The 22,607-nt window shown below is 45.3% G+C and overlaps 1 long non-coding RNA gene across 1 annotated transcript; it reads right to left on the bottom strand.

The window, feature by feature from the left end:
• Positions 1-39: 39 nt before the first annotated feature.
• On the bottom strand, positions 40-22,336 carry LOC142574250 (uncharacterized). The gene is made up of 3 exons (XR_012826473.1): positions 22,203-22,336; positions 15,476-15,538; positions 40-372 (listed from the first exon to the last, which is right to left on the bottom strand). It is a non-coding gene; the product is annotated as an uncharacterized LOC142574250 (long non-coding RNA).
• Positions 22,337-22,607: the final 271 nt, after the last annotated feature.

Genomic DNA, 22,607 nt, shown 5'->3' with positions numbered 1-22,607 from the left:
TTTTCTATTACTACAAATACAAAAAGCACACATCTGTGTTGAACATTTTACTGAATCATTGAAGAATTTCAAAGCCCACCCATAACACAGTATAACCTAGAATCACAAGGTGCTCTTTGGGTTATTTCCCTTTGTTTGTTTTTGTTCTTCTCTTGGACGTCTTTGAATTCCTTCGTTTTCTTGCACTCCCTTTCTTAGGAGTAATATGTTCCGGAGCATATTTGTTTGGGGTCGAGCCTGGCCTTTTAGCGTGTGCCTCTTTGAGACGTTCACGGGGCTCCACGAATACCGGTTCACCTTTGATCCCCGTGTTTAAATAATCCGGGGCAATGTCGGCCATCTTTGCTTCGATGATTTCACCGTTCGTTTGATCTTTATGGAATAAATAAAAAGAGACAAACAGGAAAATGTTTTTAAGCCTGATACAGAACCTGTCCCAATACCATGTAAAAGCAATCATTTTCATTATTTGCAGTAACGAGATATACGAAGGTATGTGCATTGAACTAGGCTTTTCCGCATCAGATGTCTAAACGCGGAGACACAATAAGATAAATACATTTCTCAGGTCGATATTGCGATTAAAGGGGCCCTGAAACACGCTTTGAACATAGTTAATAAACGTTGCCAATGTGCTGTGGTGGCTGCTGTGAATATTTCAGAAAGATATGCTAGCGCTGCATGCAGCAAGGAACGTACAACATATTGTAAAACACAGCAAGAAAAAAAAACGCTTGCCCTCGAATCCCCAACGTCGCCAGGTGGCATCATCGAAAGCAGCGAGAGTACCAACACTATTGGCAGATTTCGTGATTAAGACAGCATTCTCAGTAATATATAATTGCCACTTTCGAGAAGAATAAATGAAAATATAGATACATAGCTGCGATCGCAGAAATATAGAAAAATCATTTCACCTTTGCACTGCGCGTAGCTGCGTCTGCTGTGCGTGGCCTCCGGGATGGCAGTGGTGTGATGCTTAGCGTAGCTTACCACGGCTACCACGGGGTGCCGCGGCGACCCCTTTCCCCACCGCGACACTCGCCTTTAGCCTGGGGCTCTGCCCTCTTGGCTTCTCCGCCGTGTAGCTTCCAGCGCGCTATAGTGGAGCCTTGGGATGCGCGAATAGTGATTTTTGAGAGCGAATCGAATGCTAGTCGAACATTACCAGAAGCGAATCGAATCGAATTGATTATCGAGAACCTTGCGAATAGTTTTCGGTTACTAAATAGCCGTTATCACAATCAGTATAAAACGACGTTCACATCCCATGAAGTATTCTCAAAGTTAGCAAGTTTCTGTAAATACAGAATACGTTTTGAAGCGATGTTTATTAAAAGCACAAATGCAGTATTAGCAGCAATCAAGTAGTTTCTTCGCATATACAGGGCTCTTCAGTAAACGTGAGTGGTCGCCGTCCAGTCTGTAAAGTATGGCTAAGAGACATAGCCTATCCCACTACGTAAGTTCTCATGTTTCATGTCTGGGAATCCCCAAGAGTTACTGCTGCAACTGGGGGTACACAATACACTTGAATAAATCGCCGAAGTTCAAGAACGCGCTCAATTGACAATACTCTCTAGAACCAAATCGGGTAGAGGAATCCTACCCAAACTAGGTCAGGACGCCGCAGCAATCGATAATATATACCAAAGCGTTCCAACGGACACATGCAATTCCTACGGTTCGCCCACTCTCGCGGAACAAGAACCCCATGCACCTCAACCCAGAAGGCTGGCATGCGGATCGTTCATCCTGCGCGAAATATGTCATAAGAAGATCCTAGCTTGTTTCGCAGACGTGGCACAGTACCCGTGCAGGAAGGCCTTCGTTGCCAGCGCGGCCAATAAGCAAGGTCAAGTCACAAACGCTCTCGCATTCAAGACCCACAAGTCCGAGATACTAGAACAGGTCGCCATTGCACTCGCGCTCACAGACCCGACCAGCACTCACGTCTACCGCGATTCACGCTCGGCCTGAGTCAAAGCCTTTCAGAAAGGAACCGTTGCAAGACAAGCACTACAAATAGTCAATACCTCCGCACCGCTGCAATATCAAACCATCTGGTGGTTTCCGGCGCCCCTAGGAGAGATCGAGGATGCCCCTCCCAATCTCAATGAGATGGCTCACAGGAGCGCGCGAGACCTAACCATCTGCGACGCCATCTTATCTGTTCATGACCACCCAGTGAGAATCGGGACCCTCCCCCCACGTACAACGAGATCCCAAAGCACTTTTATCTAGACCGCAGAATATATAGCACACCTCATAATAAACTCACCAGGCCTCAATCCCTCACGTTCAGAATGCTTCAAACCAACGCGTACCGCATGCTGAACGGACTACATCCCTACATGCCTGAGCCATACACAACATCATATGGCGAAAATTGCCATAGCGCACTAGACGTATATCACTTGTACTGGCCGTGTGGTCGGACCCACGCAAACAAGAATCAACACTCCGCCAGGCTACAAGAAGCACTACCCAGCGCGGACCTGGCGGAGCATCTCTGGGCCACACAGCGAGACCACGATGAGGCCAGGGAGTTATAACTCCCGGTACCAACGTGGGAGTAGCCCGTTCTATGGGGCCTTGTGCCCCGTAGCTCGCAGGACCTTTCAGTAAAGTTATTCTATCCATCCATCCATCCATGTCTATACCATGCCCATGGGGGCGAAAATTTACTCTGCTCTTGGTCCAATTTTATGCGTACCCGTGCGCAGTTGACATTCTCAAACATTCGAAAGGTATTCAAAAAACATTCGAATTTACGACAAGTGACTATTCCCTTTGAAGACGGAGTCGAATGGGACTTTATTCAACTGGTTATTCTAAAATTCCGAACATTCCCACATCCCTAGTGGAGATGAAAAGGAAGAGATAGCCAGGGATTCATGAACTAACTCCACTTGTATTTGAAGGATTCGAAATATATTTGCCGTAAGAGATTCGGGAGACGTTGTCTTTTAAAATGCAGAATTTCTGTGATTAATTAGTACCTGTATAAGGGTCTCTCTAAATGCGATTGTTAGAACATTCCCGAAACACATCTTATTAAGAAAATTAGAAGTATCAGCATCATCACCCTATCTTATATTCGACGCAGTGTCAACGGCCTCTACCAGCGATCTCCAGTAAATGAGCCATTATATACATACAAATTTTCTTATACTATGTACTTCCCTGCTGTCGTACGATGTTTTCTTTTATTCAGTACCCATTATCTTACATTATGATACCAATGATTGTCTATTGTACGCATTGCATTGCTATTTCAACTCTACTTCACAGCTAGAATATCTCCTGCCCCCATTTGATCTGAAATCCCCACCAATGTCATCGTGTCTCATAAAGTTAGTCTGTTAATTAGTAAAGCTACGTAAAGTTACTGGTATCATTTTCTTTGCATAGCTCCTTGCAATTATCTCTACATGAATATTATCGCTAAGCAGGGCAAGCATTGTTCACAAAAATCAAATAAACTTCAATAGTTCCACCATCTATCGGTGATAGTTATACTAAGACACGGTCTGTCCTGAAAGTAATGCCAGTAAGACCAATAAAGGTCATGTATTAAATTTATCGCTACATGTGTTTAAAAATCTTCAAAATACTCTCCTTTTGCGTCGATACATCGGCTCCAGCTAGACTTCCAGCTCATAAATGCGTTTCGGTAGTACTTCTCCGGAATGGTATTTAATGCTGCGGGGCAAGCTGCTTTCCAAGCTGCAAATGCTTGCCTTTCATGGGTGTTTTGAGGCGTGCAAACAGAAAAATGTCCGCGGGAGGCAAGTCCGGGGTGTACGAGGGCTGGGGGATTGTCGACACTCCTGCTTTAACCAGGTAGTCAGTGACGACGAAGGCACAGTGGGCCGGCGCATTATCGTGGTGCAACATCTAGTTGTCTGCGATATCCGGCCGGATGTGTAGAACCCTGCGTTTCAGTCTTTTGAGGACTCCCACATAAACATTGGCGTTCACAGTGGTTCCAGATTCTACAAACTCGTGATGAACCAGTCCGTGGATATACAAAAAAATGATGAGCATGAACTTGATCTTTCATTTGCTCATCCTGGCTTTCTTATGGCGTGGGGACGAGTGCATGTGCCACTCCGATGATTGCCTTTTTGTCTGCGGGTCATACCCAAGTCTCGTCACCTGTAATGACGTTGTCTAAAAGTTTTCGATTACGTTTGCACATGTCCAGGTTTTCTTGTCATATTTCAACGCGGCGTGACTTTTGGCCGTCAGTGAGCACTTTTGGAATTATTTTAGCGCACACCTTCCACATGCCGATATCGTTTGTAACGATTTCATTGAACTTGAGTTTTCAGCATGTTTAAAGTGCCGGCCTTTAAACGAACGCTTAATTGTCGGTCTGAGTTCAACAGTTTTTTTGCCTCGCTCGCATCTCATTTTCAGCCGGGGTGATAGTGGATGGCCGTCCGGCGCGGTCCTCGCCATCGACCTCTTCCCGGCTTTGCAAAAAGGCGTTGTGCCACCGAAACACATGCCGATCTGACAGGGCATGTTCTTTGTAAGCAGTCTTGAGTATAGTACCTGATTCCACAGCGGCCTTTGCAAGTTTCCCGCCAAACCTGATCGCAAAACTTTGTCCTAACGGGCGCTGCATTTTCACTTGCACATGAATAAAAAACCGACTCTCACGGACACGCCCGTCCTACACTCTCCGATGCTCGGAGCAGACTGAGCGACGGAGCGCTGATAAACTGTGTTCGCCCACTACCAGTTGGAACTGGTTAGACCGCGCTCTGACGTGCAGTGGCGTCACAATAAATTTACTGGCAGTACTGTCAGAACAGACCCCATATATATATATATATATATATATATATATATGGTCACGAACATAATTAGGGCAAGCTCGCCGAAAGAGAACAACCTTCTTTAATGATGGCCGACACCAAAAAACCTGGGGCACAACTGCGCCCTTCATCGTCTTCTATCTGGCGATATGTGCCTGCAGTGGGCAGCTGACTTCTAGCGATCGGGACTCGTGGTAGGCAGCTTACTTCTCGTCATTACTCCCCACGTGAAAAGCGACCGTCCCGGTCGCCGGTTGGAGAATTTCAAGGGCGACAGAGAGCGTGGGAGAAAGTTGACCAGAGGGAAACTTCGTCGTCGGCGCAGTACGGTTTCATCCGCACTACGTAGAAAATTTTGGCTTGTGGCCGTCGTCTGCGCGATCTAATAGTAGCACTCTGACCGACAACCTCGAAGCTCACGTCGCTGAGCCTCCTGACGATCTTGTACGGGCCAATGTATCTACGCAGCAGCTTTTCCGACAGCCCCCGATGACGGACATTTGTCCGATCCCAAATGTAATCGCCTGGTTCCTATTGGATGTTCCTTCTGCTGCTGTTGTAATCGCGGGCGTCATCACTATGCTGGAGCCGGATGCGGTTGTGAGTAAGCTGTCGAGCTTCTTTGGATTTTCGGACGATGTCGTCAGCATTGTCGCTTCTTGTGGTTTCGTTGTCAACCGGGAGCATGGCGTGTGAAGGTGTTGTAGAGCGAATATAATTCAGTTCAAACGGTGAGAATTGGGTGGTTTCCTGAATGGACGTATTGCATGCGAATGTCACGTATGGCAGAATTTCGTCCCATAACTTCTGCTCTATGTCAACGTAGATAGAAATAATATCCGTGATAGTTCTATTGAGACGCTCCGTAAGTCCATTAGTTTGTGGGTGTTAGCCCGTGATTTTCTCATGATAGGTGTCGGTAAGCGTGACGAGCTATTCCATTAAGTTAGCAGTAAACGCTGTCCCTCAATCGGTCATTAAGACGGAATGGGCCACGTGACGAAGTACGATGTCATGGACAAAAACACGGTGACCTCTGTAGCCGTTCCGCGGTGTACAGCTTTTGTTTCCCCATACCGCACTAGGTATGGGGAAACTGCTTTGTTTCAACGACTATATATTGGTTGCCTGTCGAAAACGTAGAGAACAGACCGAGGAGGTCCATTCCCACCTATTAAAACAGTGGAGGTTCTGCGGGCTGCCGAAGACCAGCAGGTTTCAAACGTGGAACCTTGCGCCGCTGACAATCACGGCAGCATCTCACGCAGCACCGAACGCACCAGAACAGCTCTGGCCAGTAATACTTCTGGCTTATGCGCGCTAACGTCCTGGAGAAGTCTAAGTGTCCGGCACACGGGCCGTCATGACACGCTTGCAGCACTGCTTTGCGCATTGAAACTGGGATGACGAGAAGGAATGGTTCTTGGCTGTTTTTCAAGTCCTTTTTGTAGTTAACGTTGTCGTGGACGCAGTAAGAATTCAGTTGTCGGGACATCGGTAGTATTACAACAACGCCGCTTCCCTGAAGGTGTCGGATGAGGGGAAGCAATATATTGTCTGCACTTTGGAGGTCAGCCATGTCGACAGTGTCTACCACACCAAGAAACGGGAAGGCTTGCTCTAAGTCTATTGGCTGCAAACGTATAGATTCAGGGAAGAGGCAGTCAGCGTCGTGGTGCTTCTGTCCGCATCGATGAACTACTTTGACGTCCTACTCCTGCAGGCGCAGGATCCAACGAGTGAGGCAGCCTGAAGGTTTCCTAAGACTCGCGAGCCAACACAGTGAGTGGTGGTCACTTACTACGCAAAAAAAGTCAGACGTGCAGGTAGGGTCAGAATTGCAGATGGCCAAAACGACGGCGAGACACTCCTTTTTAGTCGTGGAATAGTTGACCTCCGCCTTTGTGAGAGGGCAGTGTTGTACTCTTTCGGCGCCGCCTTGCCACTGGACGTGTGCAGCACCGAGTGCCACGTTTCTGGTGTCTGTGTGGGTTTCTGTGTTTGGAGATCTTTGAAATACCTTCGACAAAACCACAGTAGTAAGTGCAGAGACTTCATCATCATCATCATCATTATCCTGGTCACGTCCACTGCAGGGCAAAGGCCTCTCCCATACTTCTCCAGCTACCCCGGTCATGTATTAATTGTGCCCATGTCGTCCCTGCAAACATCTTAAGCTCATCCGCCCACCTAACTTTCTGCCGCCCCCTGCTGCGCTTCCCTTCCCTTTGAATCCAGTCCGTAACCCTTAATGACCATAGGTGATCTTCCCTCCTCATTACATATCCTGCCCATGCCCATTTCCTTTTCTTGATTTCAACTAAGATGCCATTAACTCGCGTTTGTGCACTCACCCAATCTGCTCTTTTCTTATCCATTAACGTTACACCTATCATTCGTCTTTCCTAGCTGGTTGCGTCGTCCTCAATTTGAGTAGAACCCTTTTCGTAAGCCTCCAGGTTTCTGCCCCGTAGGTGAGTACTGGTAAGACACAGCTATTATACACTTTTCTCTTGAGGGATAATGGCAACCTGCTGTTACTGATCTGAGATTGCCTGCCAAACGCACCCCAGCCCATTCTTATTCTTCTGATTATTTGCGTCTCATGATCCGGATCCGCCGTCACTACCTGCCCTAAGTAGATGTATTCCCCAACCACTTCCTTTGCCTCGCTACCTATTTAAAATGCTGTTCTCTTCCGAGACGGTTAAGCATTAGTTGTCTGCAGAATAATTTTTAAACCGACTCTTCTGCTTTGCCTATCCAGGTCAGTGAGCATGCATTGTAATTGGTCCCCTGAGTTACCAAGCAAGGCAATATCATCAGCGAATCGCATGTTACTTAGGTATTCTCCATTAACTCTTATCCCCAATTCTTCCCAATACAGGTCTCTGAATACCTCCTGTAAACACTCTGTGAATGGCATTGGAGAGATCGTATCTCCTTGCCTGACGCCTTTCTTTATTGGGATTTTGTTGCTTTCTTTATGGAGGACTACGGTGGCTGTGGAGCCGCTATAGATCACTTTCAGTATTTTTACATACGGCTCGTCTACACCATGATTCCGTAATGCCTCCATGACTGCTGAGGTTTCTGCTGAATCAAACGCTTTCTCGTAATCAATGAAAGCTATATATAAGGGTTGGTTATAGTCCGCACATTTCTCTATCACCTGATTGACTGTGTGAATATGGTCTATTGTTGAGTAACCTTTACGGAATCCTGCCTGGTGTTTTGCTTGACAGAAGGCTAAGGTGTTCCTGATTCTATTTGCGATTACCTTAGTAAATAGTTTGTAGGCAACGGACAATAAACTGATCGGTCGATAATTTTTCAAGTATTTGGCGTCCCCTTTCTTATGGATTAGGATTATGTTAGCGTTCTTCCAAGATCCCGGTACGCTCGAGGTCATGAGGCATTGCGTTTACAGGGTCGCCAGTTTTCTAGAACAATCTGCCCACCATCATTCAACAATTCTGCTGTTACCTGATCCTCCCAGCTGCTTTTCCCCTTCGTATAGCTCCCAAGGCTTTCTTTACTTCTTCCCCCATTACTTGTGAGATTTCAAATTCCTCTAGACTATTCTCTCTTTCATTATCGTCGTGGGTGCCACTAGTACTGTATAAATCTCTACAGAACTCCTCAGCCACTTGAACTATCTCATCTATATTAGTAATGATATATCCGGCTTTGTCTCTTAACGCATACATATGATTCTTGCTAATTCCGAGTTTCTTCTTCACTGCTTTAGGCTTCCTCCGTTCCTGAGAACATGTTCAATTCTATCCATAATATACTTCCTTATGTTAGCTGTCTTACGCTTGTTGGTTAACATAGAAAGTTCTGCCATTTCTATTCTACCAGTGGGGTTAGACGCTTTCATACATTACCGTTTCTTGATCAGATCTTTCGTCTCCTGCGATAGCTTACTGGTATCCTGTCTAAGGCAGTTACCACCGACTTCTATTGCACAGTCCTTAATGATGCTCAAAAGATTGTCGTTCTTTGCTTCAGCACTCAGGTCCTCTTAGTGAATTAATGTAGAATACCTGTTCTGTAGCTTGATCTGGAATTCCTCTATTTTCCCTCTAACCGCTAACTCATTGATCGGCTTCTTATGTGCGAGTTTCTTCCGTTCCCTCCTCAGGTCTAGGCAGAGACATAAGTAGCGCTGACCTGTCTTCTTGTCAGTGGGACGCGGGATCTGTGCCACCGTAGCTAGCTTCTCGGCGTCTGGTTGAAGGTCGTGGGGGCTGACTACGTGTTCAAGAAAGTCGAGCTCCTGAATGCGAAAATGACATTTCTAATGCTTGATAGTCAGATTGGCTTTTCTTATTGCGTTGAGTACGTACTTGAGTCGTTGTAGATGCTCTGCAAACATTCTCGAAAACACCACAACACCATCTAAGCAGACTAAGCACTAGAACATTTTTCCTGACTAGTTGGTTCATATCTTTCAAAAGAGGAAACGCCAAGAGGGACAGCACACTAATAAAATGTCCGGTCATTGTTTTTTCTTAATGTGATGTCTCGGTTGGCGCTTCATCGTTTGAAAGACTAAGAATGTCTGACATTTTAATCCAGAGAGAGAGCAGTGTGTATCATCCGCTGAAATGTGGCAGCTGCGGAACACAGGCCGAATGGGAGGACATTAAATTCACATAATCCATCAGACGTCACAAATGCTGCTTTTTCGCAGTCGCGCTCATCCACTTCGATTTGCCACTACCCTGACTTAAGATCGAAAGAGGTGAGAAATTGGGCGTGGCGTAAAGGGTCCAGAGCGTCATCGATCGGTGCATGGGAATAAAGCGTTTGGTTACACTATTAAGCCGTCAATAATCTACGCATAAACGTAGTATATTCTCCTTCTTTTTAACTAACACGACGGGGGACGCTCACGGACTTATGGACGGCTGAATCACGTCCTCACTGATCATGTATTGAACCTTGCGCTTTATCACCTCCCTTTCCGCAGGCCAAACTTGGTACGGATGTTGACAAATGGTGCGTGCTGACTCATCCGTAGGAATGCGATGCTTCGTAACGGAGTTGCGCCGTTCTTTATACTCAGTAGAGAAGCAGGCAGAGAAGTCATTGACAAGGTCCAGCAGCTGCTGTTTCTGTCCTTCCGATAAGCCGGAGTTAATCTTAATGCGATCGGTCAGGTTGATCGCTACTGATGAATTAGGCGAAGCAGTTTCGAGGGAAGCGACATCCGTGAGTGCAGAAAATATATGAAGGAAGGCGATGGCAGTGTCTTGCGGTAAGTGTTCATATTGATGCATTATACTGGTGGAGGTGCTGGGTACAGGATACCAACGCCGAAAACGCAGCGAACCCCTCACTCATCTCCACAGAGTATTCTGATAGAGATTACTCCTTTACACGTGCGTACCCGCCGCCCTCTGCAAGGGCTCCAACATGGGAATGGTCTGTCGCCCGAGCGTATCTGGATGATGAACCTAAGCTTACAGTCTTGTGCTGCGGCTGATGTGCCGGTGCAGTTCATCGTCAACCCGCCACAGGTGACGATTGTATTCCACGGAGCTGATACTGAAGACGTGGAAGATTGGCGAAACCATTTGGATAGGGTCACCGAATGCAACGGTTGGAACTAACAACGCAAGCTGCGCAACGTGTGTTTCCCGCTCCAAGACTCTGCGTGGACGAGGTTCCATAACCATGAAGCGGCACTGATTTCGTGGCATGAATTTCGACGGCAGCTAAGCGTCACATACTCCAGCATGGACAGGAAGGAAGTAGTGGAGTTGGGAATACAGGCAAGAATCCAAGCCCTCAAAGAGAGCGTCATTACGTGTACTGAAGGCATGGCGCAGCTCGGGCTCTTCAGACGTGCGGATCCCTCAATGACCGAATACAAGACGGCCTGATATCTGATAGGAGGCGTGAGGCAAGGGATCTTTGCTGGGCTCATTTGAAATCCGCCCCCTACACTTGCGGAATTACTGGCTGAAGTGACAGAAATAGAAAGGGGCTTTCGACAGCGTGTCAGAGTATACGACCGCAACGTGATGAGGGGGAACCTTCGAACAGCCCTCCCTAACATGACTTCGGGAAACCACCTCGAGGACCTTCGGGAAATGGTCAGGGCTATTGTAAGAGTACAGCTCTTTTGAATGATGGCCAACACACAAAGACCCGGCGCACAACTGCGCCCTTTGTCGTGTTCTCTAAGGCGATCGTTGCCTGTAGTGGGCAACGATCGATTGATACTTCGCGTCAATTATATAGGGTGTCCCAGTTAACATTAACCAGAGTAAAAATAAATATGTCAATGCACTTAAGACGACGCGACCGAATTCATGTTGCTGACTATTGCATGGAGTAAGCCACACTAGCTTTTGTATTCTGCTTAATTGCACAATTAGTCAAGAATAAATAACCATCCTCTGAAGCAATGAAGTTAGGCCAAAAACTTAAATTATAAACTTGTAGAGCGCTTTGCGCAACGTCCAATTAGACAGTTTGTAACTTTCCATCTAATAGGCAATAGAGTTTTTCCGCTTACTCTAAATGCTTACTATCGACAGCTTGGCTCTCTGAGGATGCGCTACTGAGTGTGTGACGTATGGCGGAGATATTATCAGCGTCCTAAAGCAGCCGCGCGCTAAGCTTCTGCACTCGGAGGTCACGCGCGTACTTCCCAGCAGCCCCACTACATGGGGAAGCTTATCTAGAAAAAAGTGCGAGAGAAGAGCGCGGCTGCGCTTTTATTGAGTGCGACTAACTACTCAGCCGAATAATTCGGGGTGCGGTTAAGCCGGCGGGATTTAGGTAAGTGAAGCTGCTCGGAGATGCTGTCGCTGGCGAGGGAATCGGTGACATGCCCGCCGGCGCCCAGTTTCATCAACAAATTAGACACTCGTAGATTTACATTTCCGCAGGGAGCCAGTGTGCTTTATGGTGCTGAATGTTCTCTCGCAGAAGTCTCTTCCGGGAAACTTAAGGGCAAATTACTCAAGTTGGCATACATATTTTAAATGTATACCTAAGGCAAACGGTCGCCTACGGAAAATTTAAATTTCTGACCGTGAACTTTCCTTTCCCTGTTATTTTTTGTGTCACACTAACGCAAATGGTTGCTTAGAAAAAATCTTAAACGCGACCTTAGATTTCTCTTTTCTATTTTTCTTTGCTCACGTGCTGCTTGCTCTGTCGACCGAGCACCTTGCTGTTGATGGCAGGAACAGTTAAAATATAGAAGCTGATGTTTGTTTTTTCTTGCTGCAATGCAAGCATCAGTGCTTAAATATCTCATATTTCACCTGTGTATATTTCATGAATTTAACATACTGAAACGAACGGCATAAATATGGTGCTTATACATGCACACATACATGCACGTGGCACCACTATAAGAAGTCTTGTAGTATACAAAGGGCTTTGTCACCAGGAGAGTCACCTTCAGATTAATTTCTGAGCGACGCAGCATCCTCTCCCGGACATGGCATTACCTACATATGTTTCATTTCTTCGCTGCGGCCAGGAAAAAAATCATGGCGCTGTTCGTATTCGATGTTTACTTCTACCTACTACTGTGAAGCATTCGTAAAGTATCTGGTCAATACTGAGTACACTGAAGTGCAAATGTTTAGAGTAAAGAAATTCCAGTGGTCACTTGGGTGTTATATATATAGACACTGTTATGAGCACTGACGCTTTCATAATGACCGTTTACTGCATCTTCTTCTTCGTATTTCTTGGGGGCTTGAATATATCAAGGCCAACAGTAGTTTGGCATCCTCTACTACTTCTAATCAGACAGGCTTCCTCTTTATCGGATATGCGCGTGCCGTCAGACTGCAGTATCTATTTGGTGGAAAACTTCAATATTGGTATGTGCATTGTGTTTCTTTAATTAACCTTCTGTTCATGGTTACCGAAGAGGACCATCGCTGCTTTGTACATTGTTATTTCTAACAGGCAGCTCCGTTCTACTCGCATGCAAGCGCTGAGACGTGTGCAAACGGCAAATCTATGTGTAATAATATGAGAGTGGCGTAATACAAGCTGCCACTTGGTCCCCAGCTTTCGCTATAACTAACTTACTTTGATGAGCCGCAAGAGTCACGATTGAGGTAGAGTTGTATTGTTTCAGATGTTTGCTGCTTACTAACGACTATAAATAATTACTAGAATGGTAACCTAATCAGTTTATAAAATGTATCATGTAGCTGCTATATCAAACCTGAAAATTCTAGTGGTTTGGATCTAATGTCAATAGGATGTGTTAGCACTGCCAAATGTTTATGAGGACTACTGTTGTAGTAGTAGAATAATTTGATTATGTACTCAAAATATAAACCCTTGGTGCTTTCAATTCTCGGTTCATAGTTGTAATAGGATAACTGCTCCTTACTGCTAGTTCAGAGGTTAGCAAGACCCTGCGGTAAGGCCACCAGTCTTTTTCTCATAACTGTGGTTTTTTTCAAGGGCATTATGGTTAATCAAACTTTTCAATCTTGGTTTTCGTGTAAGTAACATGAAGTTACTCTGGCGTTAGAGGTAGCGGTGCGTGAGCGAAGAAAAAGAAACGAAAACGGAGAGATTTGATTGCGCTCAGAAATTATGTTCCATAGGCGACCATCTGCTTTAACGAGTTATTATCAAAGTATAAGAGAAAAATATCGTAGTGAAAATTACTACTTTGCCTTACCATGTATTTGTCTTAGTGAGATATTGAAAATTTGCATGCAAATTTTAGTAATATGAACGTCAAGTGCCCCTGAAACATGACTTAAGGGAGAACACTTTTTAGCCCCGTAAAGCACACTTGCTCGCTGCGCTGACATCAATCTATAAGTCGGATTTGCTAAAGAAACAGAATCCACAGCGAACTTGTCGTGAATTCTCTTCCCAGAGACAGCATCTCCGCATAGTTGAATATACCTACTTCTCGTATGCTCAACCGCGCCGCGTAACATTTGGCTGAATTCGTTTAAGTGCTCATTATCCCACGCAAAATAAACTTGCGCATGGCCCAACCTGCTGACTTGCGCTGCCTTGGGCTAGAGCTGGTAGAGAACTTTTTTACGCGGTTTGGGACGCTACCGCAGTTCAATGTCTAGATCCAGCGCGGTTTTCAGAAATATGCCTAAACACACGTCGCCTTCGTTAGTCCGCGTCGTGGCACGTGGTGGTTCTGCAGTCATTGGCTGGGGCTGCACGTGTCGGTGAAACCGCAGCCCGGTTTCCGCCATATGCCCTCGCCCACACCGGCGTGCCAGGTGTTGTGTCACGCGCATACTTCGGTCACGCGCATGCTTTTCGGTGCCCCGCTAGATGGCGCAGAGTGTTTTACAGCGAAGCTGTATATGGCTAGCCTATTGGTTCGTCCATCGGTCTGTCGCCTGTATGGCAAAAACTCCTCCAGCGCAATCTCATGCGCATGCGGAAAAAAAAGATAAAGAGAGGCGCGCGATTGGCAGCGGCAGTAGCGACGCCGTTGCTCTGCGTCGCAGCCGAGCGCGAGCGCAGCAGCTTCTCTCCGGCTCCCAAATGGGTAGGCCACGCGTCATGTGTATTTCGTACGAACAAGCATCTTTCGACTAGCAATGCCACGAGCGGAAGCGAGAACGAGCTCGTCTAACTCGTGCCGATGCTGCATCCCGGTCAAAAGAACAGACTCGTGCAGCCGAGTGCAAGCAGTAACTGCGCACCGAAGATCCGGCAGCCTACCAAGCCGTCGCTTTATGATTTGTCGAGATTAACCTAGGGATAAACACCGGCGCCGCAGGTTTCACCTTTGCTGGTTAACCATCTGTGCGGAGTCCTTGCATAATGATTTTCAGGGAAGCGCTAAAGAGGAGTCAGGCTGCAGTAAGCCACTCATACATAACTTGTTTCGGTGATAGAAATTCGTTGTGTTGCTATTCTGATTTAATGCTGTACGCAGTTGGGTCGAGGGTCATTGGGAAGTGAGTTCTTCCAATATTTCTTTTTTTTTTGCTGAACGTGGGCCCAGATTTTTCTATGATTAGGTTGGAATCAACTATTTGTAAGTTTAATTTAGCCAACGACTAGCGCGAATATGACTGTAACAGCATTACCATTGTATTTTGTCTCTAAACTGCGTAATTATGCTGTGCAGCGAGAAAAAGTCTAACTTTAAGAATACATCCATTTTCCTTGTGAGAAAATGATACAGAGTAACATTCCTTTGAAAGAGTGCTACATTTCTGTCAAGATCGCACTCGAAAAGCGATATATATTATAGGCTACTCAGCCACTCATCATACCTAATCATTACACTACGTTTATTTTTGGCCGTCTGTGATGTTTTAAACCAGCCATTGGACACATTTGTTGCAATCAGTGTCGTTCAATTTAGCCGCAAGTATTTTACAACGAGCTCGTCCTTGCAGCTATATATATATATATATATATATATATATATATATATATATATATATATATATATATATATATATATATATATATATATATATATATATATTTCATGTATTTCAGAATAAATAAGGGACACAAAAGGCTTTGCTTTTATTCTAAGTACATCTAGTAAGTGGAGCCCACGCTTTCGACCTTCGTGAGTTAATACCCTTGCTAAAATTAGCCATGCATATTAAAACAAATGATGAAACTTTTTCCTTTATTCCCTTTACCTGCTCTTACACTTGTCAGTTGTCCTTTATCGTTGCCATCGGAGGAGGTTGTGGTACAGAGCACTGAAGAAAGAAAACAAATAATATTCTGTTATATGTAACGTCCTTGCGTGGCACAAACTTCGTCAATATTTATATACGGCTCCACAAATAGTAGCATCAAGGAGACATAGCGGGGAAAAATAAACTGTATGTCACTGCTTATAACAAAATCTCCCGTATGATCTGACCTGAGCTCACGCCTTGACCACATGCGATATTATCACAGAAGAAACATCTACAACACGCCAGCCGACTATTTAAAGAACCACTGCAACATCTGCGATCACCTAAAGAGCGCATATTCAGAAAATGTCGATATATAGCAGTCTGCGTGTTAAATTTTACTTTTCAAATGCGAGTAGGCATGGCAGAAAAAGATCCCTCAATTACACCTTATTTATGCCCAACTAAATAAACTCACCACAAATAAAATTCAGCGTTAGTTACGCATCCCTCAGAAGCCGCATATTCACGGTACGGCCTTCCAGGATTAGCAGCGCCCACGGCGGACACTGTGTGCGAACATTCGGCACATCTTTATGCAAGCTATCTTAAAGGTATCTTCGTGTTTTGCTGTTTCCTCTTCTATTGTTGTATAGCTGTAGGCTTGTTCCGTTGCACGGTGCGTCACCATATATATCGGTCGAACGTATGCCCGATTACCAGAAAAGGATTCCTCACTTCTTAGCGGCCCTTCTGTCCTTTATTTAAATATATATATTTATGTGAATATCACATGGCAGGGCCAAATGTTGGCTGCTAGTGAGAGGTTTAGTACCACTAATAGCTATGTCAGTTAGAGGAGTGACGTCGAGAAGTCACGGAGAGGTAATGCCTCTTGATCGGGGTTCAAAACCATCACCAGTGTTTATAGGCCTTGTATTGATCATGCAAAAGCAGTTTCTGTTTGCTTCGAGGCTACTTGAAAAACAATGAAGCAGGATCACGAGCTCCCGGCGTCGATGTGGTTAGCGGCACTTTTCAATTCGATTTGAATAAAAAAATTGAAATGTGACAGCACTGTCACTCCTTACGGGCACGGCATGAATGGGCAATATCAGAAGCTGATATAAAGAAATACATTGGAAGAATAAAAAAAAACTAAATATGGGTTACAATTCTAACCATTCCGCGCATGATTGGCTGTGACAATGCTTGATGCTATGAAGGAGCACAGAAATACATTTATTTCTGATGAACCTTTATTGTGTTGGAGGTGTATATCCTTGATGGGCACAAAACATATTTTCATTTCACGGGAATAACACGAGATCCATTAGCTATATGCATCGGTAAATGGGTGTAGCACACGTTCACCTTTATTTAAAGGAAACGAGATCAACATTGAATTTCATAGATTTACAGTAGATTGAAACAACATGTTACATGTGCATAGAAATCGCTTAAACGTTATGGTTCATAGAAATTCGCTCCTTATACTTATCGACAAAGCCCCGTGTTGACAACAGGAGGAGGAAACGTTGCACGAAATGAACACTTTTTGTCACAACACCACAAAACATTCCATAAGTGTGTATCGAAGTGAATAATATATAGACTTAGCTAAATTAAACACAATGAGGAGGAGAACCGCAAAGGCAGTCCTGGACCTTCCGCACCACGCGACCACCGCAAATATAGAGGGCCTTAGGCATGCCAAACACGATCGAGGAGCTCTTAGACGCCCACCACACAGCCCAAGTCCGTCGTCTCTCGTTAACCCCGGCTGGCCGCACAGTCCTCAGGAATCTCACTCACTATCGTGGCCATCACCGAGGGCACAGAGTACATGACGATTCCGCGTAAGGTCAAGGGGAATATTTATGCCCCGCCTCTACCCCGCAACATGAACCCCGAGTTCCATCAGGGCCGCCTGGCAGGCACGTAGTGAAGCCATTTGGCGACGCTGCGACTCGCAAGATGGAGTAGTTTCCACGGACTCAGCGAGGCACACTCGAGGCAACCTCATGAGCAACCTCATGAGCAACTCGAGGCAACCTCATGAGCAACCTCATGAGCAACTCGAGGCAACCTCATGATTGAGGATAGGAAAAAGGAGAGGGAAGAATTTTTAAAGATAATCGAGGAGATGAAAAGAGAGAAGGGTGGAAACAGTACGAGACAGGAAGAGAGTGTAGGGGACAAAGAACCTAAAACAGATCGGCCCCCGCTCAAAAAGAAGAGAACTGGAGAGACAGACTCAGACAGCAAGATGGACAAAGTCACTCAGGATATTACCCTGATGAACGGAGCTATGATGCAATTCATGGAACAAACTCGAGCGGAATTTGAAAAGCGCGACATCGCCCTCAAAGCAGAATTTGAGAAACGCGACTTCGCTTTAAAAGCGGAATTCGATTGGTTTAGAACACAATTAATTAACATTCAAAATGCATTGGCAAAATAACACGATCTGGCAGTGGAATTGTAGGGGCTTCCTGAAAAAGAGAGCAGTCCTACAAACATTCCTAACTAACATCGATAAACCAGATGTCATTGCGTTGCAAGAGTGTGGGAAAAATGCAAAATTGGCCGGCTACACAGCCTACACTGGGCAAGGAGAGAATCGGCAGACAGCTATATTAGTTAAAAGAAACTTAGCAGCAGTACTACACGAGACTGACACAAATAAGATTGATCACGTCCTAATTGAACTAGTACCGAGGAAAAGAAAAGATAGAAGCCTATACGTTCTTAACGTATACAGCTCTCCTAAGCAAAAAAAGAATTGTGGCTTCGATCAGCTCATCGAAAGGTCCAAGACCATTGCAGGGAACAGCCCCATAGTCATAGTCGGAGACTTTAACGCGCAACACACGGCTTGGGGGTACAAAACCTCGCAACAAAAAGGCAGAGAATTATGGGATACTATCTCCAAGCATGAACTAACTCTACTAACAGATCCTCAAATCCCGACTAGAAAGGGAAATAGCGTTTCCAGGGACACCACACCGGACCTTACTCTCATAGGGGGACACATAACCGCACGATGGTGTAACACGGGAGAGGACTTGGGGAGCGATCACAGAATAATAGAGACGGTGGTAGAACACGGCATACCAACTCCCAAACCCAAGCAGTTCGAAGCGGTAAATTGGAACCTCTTTAGGCAGAAATGTGCCGAAAAAGTGGAGCTCAAGGATTTAAACAGTTGGAGCAAAGCCCTCTTGGAAGCGGTTCAAGAGGCCACCGAAAAGGTGGAGGCGGACGAAACGCAAGAGGTAGTAGTCCGGAAAATGGTCGGATTATGGCGGAAAAAGAGGCAGCTAGAGCAAAAATTTAAAGAGAATAGAAGCAATAGAAACATTAGGAGGGCATTAGCGCACCTGAACGGAGAGATTGAAGAATACGCACTCGAACTCACGAAACGAAATTGGAATAGCATATGCGAACAGATGGATCACAAAATTGGTAAATCAAATACATGGCAACTATTGAGGCACCTACTAGATCCCCAAAACAGCAAATCAGAGACGCGTAGCAACATGCAGAAGCTAGTGTATAAATACGAAGGTAGTAATGGGCAATTGTTCGCTGAAGTTAAGGATAGATATCTTAAATGTGGTCCGAAACAAACGCTGCCGGACTACAAAGGCGAAGAGAACCCCCTCCTGGACAGCCCCGTCACGGTAGGAGAAGTCAGGGCCGAGTTGAATCGACTCAGAACGAAAACAGTTGCAGGACCGGACAGAATCAGCAATCGGATGTTGAGGAACCTAGACGACAAGTCAATAGTAAACCTAACGAATTTTATGCAAGAGTGTTGGGAGAAAGGTAAAATCCCCAAAGAATGGAAGGAGGCTAAATTAGTCCTAATTCCAAAACCGGGAAAAAAGCTCAGTCTCGAAAACCTCAGACCAATATCCCTCACGTCATGCGTCGGGAAACTAATGGAACATGTGATACAATCTAGAATCAGCAGATACTTGGAAGACCAAGACATATACCCTGACACAATGATAGGCTTCAGAGCACACCTATCTGCGTGCGATGTCATGCTACAGCTTAAAGAGCAAATTATCGACCACCAAACGAAGGACACGAAAGCCATCGTTGGCTTAGACGTGGCCAAAGCATTTGACAACGTAGACCACAGGGCAATCTTAGAACAATTGAATAGCCTAAACGTAGGGAGACGTACCTACGAGTATATAAAGGACTTTCTGACTGACAGAACAGTAACGTTCAGTCTAGGAGGTAACGAGGAGAAAGGGATAGTGCTCAGTAATAAGGGGACACCGCAGGGCTCTGTGCTCTCACCCACTCTCTTTAACATAGTAATGATTGGACTCCCGCACAAACTTAAGGACTTACAGGGGCTAGAACATACGATCTATGCGGACGACATCACCCTATGGATAAATAGAGGCAGTGACGCCCACATAGAAGCAACGCTGCAAAAGGCCATCAATATAATTGAAGAGCACTTAGAAAAAGCCGGACTTAAATGTTCAGCTACGAAGTCGGAGGCTCTCTTCATCAGTCCACAGAAAATGCGAAAGAAAATCCCTAACCACGGGATAAAACTCACTGTTAATGGGGACGCGATTCCAAACGTAAAAGCTATACGTGTGCTAGGCATGCACATTCAGGACAATGAAAGAAATACGGAAACGATTAGAAAGCTTGAAATGAGCGTAAGCCAAACATGCCGACTCCTCCGAAGAATCGCCAACAAGAAGGCAGGCATGAGGGAGGCTAACCTATTAAGGATAATACAGTCCTTCGCGATCAGCAAGATCACATACGCAACACCGTACCTTAAACTAACAAGGGCCGAGAAAAACAAAATAGAAATCCTCATTAGGAAAGGAGTTAAAACAGCCCTAAACCTGCCACCATTCACATCTACGCAGCGGATACTAAACATGGGCATTTCAAACACCCTAGAAGAGTTGATCGAAGCCACACTAGTCTCCCAGCAACAGAGACTAATGCGAAGCAGAGGTGGTCTGTGAATTCTAGCGAAACTAGGATACAAAACTAACAACAAAGTAAGAAACACGGGAGCCATCCCGTCACAAATCAGAGACAGGATACGCATACCACCACTCCCGAAGAATATGCATCCCAGTCACCACCAGGACAGGAGGAAAGACAGGGTTAAAGCGTTACAAAAATCACTAGATAAGCAGCAAGGGGTGTTCTACACGGATGCAGCAGAATATGAAAGCAGACCAGGTTTTGTCTCAGTGACGACACAGGCTAACGGTGAGAACTCAAAGAGCTGCAGTACCCCGCAAAACAGTGTGGAGGTTGCAGAGGAGGTGGCCATAGCCCTAGCTTTGACTCAAAAAGGGGTGAAAATCATAGTGTCAGATTCCAAAACAGCTATCAGGAATTATACCGCAGGGAGAATCTCCAAAGAGGCGCTCAACATATTGGAGAAAGGACCAATTCCAGAAGAATTAGTGAACCTTATATGGACTCCTGCCCACGAAGGCTTGCCCGGCAATGAGAAAGCGCATGCATTGGCCCGAGAGCTTATTTACCGGTCCACCAATGCAGCCTCTACAGCCAGGGAGCCCCTACAAAAAGAGGAAGGTATAAACACTTACAGCGAAATTCTCGATTATTATAGAATGGGAAGGAAAACACTGCCAGAGGCGCATAAGAAACTAAGTAAGCAAGAAGAGATAACATGGAGGCAACTCCAAGCGGGGGTGATCTGCAACCCCTACATCCTGAAGAGATGGCACGATAGCATTGAGAACATGAATTGCAAACACTGCGGGGCAAAGGCGGACATGATCCACATACTATGGACATGTCCTAGATACAATAAACCAGATAGGGATAGACAATCCTGGGAGACTTTAATGACCAGCTCGAAGGAAGCTGACCAAAGAGAAGTCATCCGCATGGCCCTGGACACCGCTGAGCTCCAAGGAGCATCAGCCAGCTGAAAGGGGAGGAGTAAGCCGGAGAGACAGGAAGACTCTTGCCTCCTCGGGGCTCTTTTTGCGGGTGCAAATAAACGTTATTTCTCTCTCTCTCTCTCTCTCTCTCTCTCGTGTGAACCGCCGCTCACGCGGCTGTGCCCGGCAACGCGTAGGCTCACAGTTTCGCTCGAGATCACGCGCTTCCTTATTCTAATACCTTATGATTGTCCGTATGGCTAAATATATACAAATGTGCCCTAAAAGGGACGCGCCTGGGCTGTACTTTTTGCAAGAAATTGGGGTAAAACGGATTAGTTGAGGCACATAGCATAAGTTTCTATATAGCTTCCACATTAGACCACAAGTGCACCAGTATTTAAAAAAAATTTACACGTAAAAACAAGTTGAAGTATTTTAGCTTGCAATGCGCGTTATCACTATGATTGCAATATTGAACACACCACTGCAACCACAGGATGTCTTCATTCAACCTTCATCTGACTTAGTTTATCATTCAAAACTCATATTATTCTAAATCATTACAATAGCCAATTTTTTCATTTCAAAGATGACGTAGTGCCATTAGGGCTTGTAGACATGGCTCAGTAAACATATTCCTAGTATCGAGATGGCTGGAAAAACTGCTCGCATCCGTTCCTTCGCAATGCTCGACGATGCCGCTTTTGAGTATATGGACAGACATACTTTTTCTTACGAGCGCAGAGTGTGTATCATTTCATTACTGCAATAGGCGGACCATTGATCTCTCTTATGAATAATGCATCCAAGGGACGAAAGCTTACCAATATATCTGATGAAGAGGCAAAACGCGAATTGTACCTTAACCATCTTTTCTATCTTCATTAAAACGGGTGCCTTTTAAAGAAAATTAGATATACAATGATATCGGACAGCTCACCCAGTGGTACAATGAAGGAGACGGCAGAGGTTTCCATCTTCGGCCTTATGCTCAGTCGGCGTAGTTGACGTCATATTCAATTGCATTGTCGTCGAGGTTGACATATATATTGTCCTTTTGAAGCCACAGCCTCTCTGACGTTATAACATCTTTGATGTTCAAGTCATAAATGTTCACAAAAATATCACAGTTTCTCCATAAGGGCGAAGCAATGAATGCAATAGCTAGAAGTTAGAATATCACACTGCAGCACTTGTAGCTTCCACATAAGTACGAATTGAAGCAAACG

The sequence above is a fragment of the Dermacentor variabilis genome, chromosome 3 (assembly GCF_050947875.1).
Source record: "Dermacentor variabilis isolate Ectoservices chromosome 3, ASM5094787v1, whole genome shotgun sequence".
NCBI lineage: Eukaryota > Metazoa > Arthropoda > Arachnida > Ixodida > Ixodidae > Dermacentor > Dermacentor variabilis.
This window is presented reverse-complemented; position numbering and strand designations above follow the sequence as displayed.